The sequence below is a fragment of the Mus musculus genome, chromosome 19, assembly GCF_000001635.26.
Source record: "Mus musculus strain C57BL/6J chromosome 19, GRCm38.p6 C57BL/6J".
In the NCBI taxonomy this organism is placed as follows: domain Eukaryota; kingdom Metazoa; phylum Chordata; class Mammalia; order Rodentia; family Muridae; genus Mus; species Mus musculus.
In genome coordinates, this window is record NC_000085.6 from 8,699,164 (window position 1) to 8,705,760 (window position 6,597).

The window sequence follows — 6,597 nt, forward strand, 5'->3', positions numbered from 1 at the left end:
CCGTACCCAGCTGAAGGAGGCTTCAGGAGACAATAACAGATGAGTTGCTACCAGATCTTTGACCCTCCCTAAAGATAAGACTGACACAAGCCCTATGATTATGATAGTCCAATTTTGTCTTCTTTGTCTCCCATGGGAAAGTCCCCAACCCCACCCCTGAGACAGAACCTTGGATATGATAAATAAAAAAGACTAGAACCAGGAAGCTCATAGCCAATCTACCAAGGTGGCAAACCCCAGGAAGCAACAGAAGCCAGCCCCTCTATTTGGAATGCTAAAAAGAGTGTACCAGATCCTTAGCCATGCTCAACCAAGCATAGGTCAGAACAGCTGACTATGCCTGAACCCCAAATACTCACTGGGGTTGGAACTAATCAAACAATAAGCTCCACTTAGAAACCCTAACAGCTGTAAAGGAGACCAAACTACACTCACGTTGGGGGACTTCGAAGGGAACAGTGCCTGCCTAATGTCACCAAGATACTTGATAGAAGTTCTACCCGTGCAGATTCCTGTAGCCACACACAGCAGGTTAACCCCAGAAATGGCAGCCAGATGTATTCCCAGTTCCCAGAACCTACCTGGCTTGCTCGCACTAATGCTTAAGCAAGTGTGCTTCTTCTGAATTGTTCACACTAAAGGAGAACCCACCCCTGTGCCTGGCACGCCATCCCCCTTCTCATCTCCCTGTTGGTGAGGACAAGAATTGCAGGCTCTGCTTCAGTTGGGGGGCAAAACTATAAGAAAGTTAGTGCTCAAGTAGACATCGACCTGGGCCATCAGAAAATTCTATTTCCCGCCGGGTGTGGGGGCACACGCCTTTAATCCCAGCACTCGGGAGGCAGAGGCAGGTGGATTTCTGAGTTCGAGGCCAGCCTGGTCTACAAAGTGAGTTCCAGGACAGCCAAGACTATACAGAGAAACCCTGTCTCGAAAAACCAAAAAGAACAAAAAAAAATCTAAAAATATGGTTTTAGAAAAACAATTTTAGGGGCTGGACAGGTAGATGGCTCAGCAGTTAAAAGCAAATCTGTTTTCTCTTCCAACCAAAAGCCTTATTCTTCCTTTCCTTTTCTTTCTTTTCCTTTCTCTTTCTTTCTTTCTCTTTTTCTTTCTTTCTCTCTCTCTCTCTTTCTTTCTTTCTTTCTTTTTTTTTTTTTTTAAAGAAAGGGTCTCTCAACATAACCCTGGCTATCCTGGAACTCACTACATATACCAGGCTGGCCTGGATCACAGGGATCTGCATGCCTCTGACTCCTGAGTGCTGGGATTAAAGGCCAGCTGCCTTGTCCCTGTCTGCTTCTTCCATCTAAAGCTACTTGACATTACTGTTCAAGTCAGAGCAGGATACTGTCCTTTAAGTTCAGGGACAGTACCTCAAATGCATGACTTGGGCAGAAAAAAAAAAAAAAAAACCTCTGTGATAGGTGATGGTTAATATTGGTTGTCAACTTGACCACGTAAAGAATTAACTAAAACACAGGCACACATGTGGGCACACCTGTGGGCACACCTGTGACGGATTTCTTTTTTTTCTGGTTTGGATCATTTAAGGTGGGAAGACTCACCCTAAATCTGGATCATTTGAGGTCAGAAGACGAATCCTAAATCTAGGCTAAAACTTCTGTTGGCAGCCTTTGTAAAAAGACAAGTGGGAAGTATGGGTTTTGCCTGTTTGTCCTCACTCTCGCTCATAAATTCATCGATCCTTCAGTGGACGTATCATTTCCATGGTATGAGAGCCTATTTCTCCAGATTCCAATGTATACTGAAAACCAGCGGAGACATCCAGCTGCAAGACAACTTTCAGATTCTTGACTTCCCAAGAAACAGACATTATTGAAGTAGCCAAATCCCAGCCCCTAAACCACTCTGATAAACACCCTTTTTTTATTTTTTTTTTAAAGATTTATTTATTATTATATATAAGTACACTGTAGCTATCTTCAGACACACCAGAAGAGGGAGTCAGGTCTTGTTACGGATGGTTGTGAGCCACCATGTGGTTGCTGGGATTTGAACTCTGGACCTTCGGAAGAGCAGTCGGGTGCTCTTACCTGCTGAGCCATCTCACCAGCCCCGATAAACACCCTTTTAATATATTAAAATTCATTCTATCTGTTCTGTTCCTCTAGAGAACCCTGACTAATACACACTCTTTAATCCAGATTCAGGAAGACAAAAACTGCATGTTCTTTTTTAATATGTAGACCCTAGCTTGCAGTGTTAATAGAGATGTATTTGTGAGAATGAGTGCGGGTATGGGAAGAAAGAGTGTTGAGAGACCAGAAAGATGGCTCATAGAGTAGAGGTGCTTACCGCATAAACCTGATGACCTGAGTTCTTTCCCCAGAGCCCACATAAAAGTAGAAGGAGAGGATGACACAAAGTTGTCCTCTGACTGCACATGACACATACACAGCCTACACCTACACAATCATAGTTTTTAAGAAAAAGAAGCTAGGCATGGGGGCACAGCTTTAATCCTGGCACTCGGGAGGCAGAGGCAGGCAGGCTCTGAGTTCGAGGCCAGCCTGGTCTACAGATTGAGTTCCAGGATAGCCAGGGCTACACAGAGAAGCCCTGTCTTTAAAGGGGTGAGGTGGGGGACCTTCTTTTTACATTTACTTATCAGGGGATGCAATGCACACGCAAAGGTGCATACATGGAGGTCACCTGGCAACTTGGAGGAGTCAGCTTCTCTCCTTCCGTTGTGTGGGTCTCAGGGATCAAACTCATGTTGTCAGGCTCTGCAGGAGGTACATTCACCTACTGAGCCATCTCACTGGCTCTGATTTCATTGTTTAAAATATTTACTTAGGGCTGGAGAGATGGCTCAGAGGTTAAGAGAACTGACTGCTCTTCCAGAGGTCCTGAGTTCAATCCCCAGCAACCACATGGTGGCTCACAACCATCTGCAATGGGATCCGATGCCCTCTTCTGGTGTGTCTGAAGACAGCTACAGTGTACTCATTTACATATAATAAGTAAAATCTTTAAAAACCATATTTACTTATTTGTGTATGTGCGTGTGGGAGGGGAGGGTGCTGTGTGCTGTGTGTTCAGGCTGAAAGAGGGCTTTGAACACTCTCCTCTATCACTCTCCAACTATTCCTCTGAGGCAGTGTCTCATTCTGAACCTGGGACTCATGCTTTCTTTCCTAGCTGAAAGCCAACAACACTCCCCCCCCCCCCCCGCCCCTCAACAATCCTCCTCTTTGCTCTCTCCTTGAAACTGGAGTTACAGGCGTGTGCAAAATACCTGGTTTGTTTCATGGCTAAGTCATCTCTCCAGACCCTATTTTCATTTTTTTTTTAAATAAAGAACATTTTAAAAACATAATAACCCTCTTAGTCCTGAGACTCAGGACATACCAGGGCCATTCAAGCAGAACACATTGTAAATTCCAACACCACCCACACCCCACCCAGGGAGGCTATGCTTTTGTGCATTGTGCTTTTTGTGCCCAACCACAAGATCTTGGCAGTGCGTCCCCTGTGGCAGCATCCCAGGCAGTTCCAGTTAAAAGACAATCGAACTTCCTGCTTTCTTGGTGCTTGCTTCCTGCCCATTTCCCGAGTCTGATCCTGCTTTCTTCTGGCATTTCCTGATAGCCTTCCAATAAGTTCTTTTGGTACTTAAGACAACCATGTACACAAATTGAAATCTCTAGAAACCTGTGCAACAAGAAAGAAAACTACTTTTCCATTCTCCCCAGAAGGCTCCTGGTAAGTTCCCCTATAGACAGCCAATAATATCTTTATCACCAATCTGAAAGATACTGTCTCTATCTAACATCTACCTGGCACCTTCTTGCCTCCTTCTCTTCATGCCCGCCATTCAATTTGCTTCTACTCTTCCTTTGTTAGAGTCTCTTCCACTGTTCATCCTGTAAATACACTCAATCTTTGGCTCCAACCTCCCCTCTGCTGCCTCTCTCTTCACTCAGCAATGCTTCCTACACACCCTGTCTATACCTCAAGTGATCCTAGATCGTGCCCTGTACTGAGCCGTACTCTTCCCTCCTAGAAATCTCCATGTGCAGGTGCTAGAGAACCTATGCCCAGAACACCACCAAGGAAGGCGCAGATCACCTTCCTGCCTTTCATTCTCTTGCCTCCACTGATTAGCTTAATGGCCCAGTCTGCCCAACTCCCCTTACATCCAGTCCATCCAAGGACTTAGAATGTAGCCCAGTGGTAGAGCACTTGCCTAATACACACAAGGCCCTACATCCAATCCCTAGCACCAGAAAGTAGTTGATTTTTAATCTTAGGGCAAGAAGATGGCTCAGCAGGCAAAGGCGTTTGCTTGACCATCTTAATGACCTGAGTTCAATCCCTGAAACCCAATGTGGTAGAAAGAGAATTGACTCTCTGACCTATGTAAATCCATCTGCCCCCCCCCCCCCCCCCGCACCCACCCCCCAGCCTCTGGAATGCTGGCATTAAAGTTGTGAGCCACCTCCTGCAGCTCCTTTTGTTTCATTTTTGATTCTTAGTCTTAGAGAACTTGGTATTCGCAGGTGGTCTCCTACTAAATACTAACCAGACCAGACTGTGCTTGGCTTTCAAGACGATTGCATATGCCAGGGTCCAGAACTTGCAGATTTCAGGGGTGGGGGATGGGTTCCCACTTATATTCCCAGAACACAAAGATCTGGAGACGCACTGTTGCCAGGACCCTGCCAGACAAACTCAGTTTCTGAGGCTTCTCTGCACCATGGTAGCTGTAAAGAGCAAAACTAGGTCTCATCTTGGTTTGCTTAATATCTATTATCTACTGTTTACATTTTTATTATTACTTTTTTCTTTTCTTTTTTTTTTTTTTGGTGTTTTGGTTTTTTGAGACAGGGTTTCTCTGTGTAGCCCTGGCTGTCCTGGAACTCACTTTGTAGACCAGGCTGGCCTCGAACTCAGAAATCCGCCTGCCTCTGCCTCCCAAGTGCTTGGAATTAAAGGTGTGTGCCACCACCACCCGGCATTTTTATTATTTTTTAATGTGTGTAGTGCTTTGAGTGCATGTATATCTGTGCACCACATGTGTGGCTGCTTCCCCTGGAAGCCGGAAGAGGCACTGGATCTCTTGAAACTAGAATTACAGATGATTACGAGCAGCTATGTGGGTGCTGGGACTCAAATCTGACCAATCTAGAATAGTAGCTCATTCTTTTAACTGATGAGCCATCTTGCCAACCCCAAAGAACATAAACTTTTTAAGATTTATTTATTTTTGTTATGTGTATGACTGTTTACCTACATTTATGTATTGTGTACTGCGTATGTGTCTGGTACCTGTAGCGGTCAGAAGAGCGCACTGGAGAGCCTGGACCTGGAGCTATGGGTGAGCCACCATTTGGAAACTGAACTAGAAACTGAACCCAAGTCTTCTGCAAGAGCAGAAAGTGCTCTTACTTGCCAAGACACCTCTCTAATCTATAAAGTACATGCATAAAAAAGTAAAAATAAAAAGTAAAAGAACTTTTAAAATAATCAGAAAATAACACCACAATATTTCACAGTAAAATCTGGGTCAAAATGGATCCCCTGGGCGATAGCTTTGGCGGTTCCACAAGGGAAGGGGAAGCAGGAATATCTGTATGCATTCCAGCCAGGGCTACATAGTTAGAGCTTAGCCCAGAAACAAAAAAAAAAAAAAGAAAAAGAAAAAGAAAAAGAAAAAGAAAAAGAAAAAGAAAAAGAAAAAGAAAAAGAAAGAAAAAGAAAGAAACAACTAGGCAGCAAAGAAGAGGAGAGAGGGAAGATGGGGGGGAGGATCTAGGAAAGTAAACAGAGGGAAGGGGTGGGCAGCCTCAGGAAGAGGTCCACAAGAGACAAAAGCCAGGGGGTAAATGGGGCTGGGAGGGAGAGCGGTGTATGTCTTCAGAGCGGGAGTCAGTATGGACTCCTCTCAAAGGCTCAGGCTCTGTCACTGAGCAAGATGAAGAAACAAAGGCTGGATCTTAGTTAGGTCTTTTAGTAGCTTGGATCTGTCCTCTACACCAGAATACCCTCAGAGGCCCAGGCCACAGCAAGTTCCAGCCTGCTGTAGAGCCTACACACAGGGTCCAACGTGTTCTTTTCCCCAAGGCTAGGAGAGCCAAAATATCCACCAGGTTCTTGTTCCTAAGACTTTGAAGGCAAAGTTAACACTAAGGCCTATGGGGCCCACTTTAAAAAAAAGAAAAAAAATCACTGGCTGACAAAAGGACAATAAATCCTGCGAACTGGCCTGCAGAGTCAATGCATGATGCCACCACCTCCTCCACTGACTTCCTCCTCCATAGACATATCCTTCATCACAGTCCCAAACCTGCCTCAGCTACCTCCCTTCTCCTCCACTAATCACACATCAAGCCTGCTAAAACCAGGCCCACAACGCCTATTGCACTCCTTCTGACACTATGTACAGTTCTGAATGACTCTTGCTTGTAAGTCTGGCCTTTGTCCTTAGCTTCAAGATCATTTCTAGGCTGCTAGGTTTTGTCTTAGGAGTTGTTTGGTGGGTATCAACTAGGCTGCCGTAGTGAGGCATGGAGCATTCAACCTCTTTGGGAAATGGCCTTAAAGTATTGCTCCAGAGCCTCTGGCAGGGCT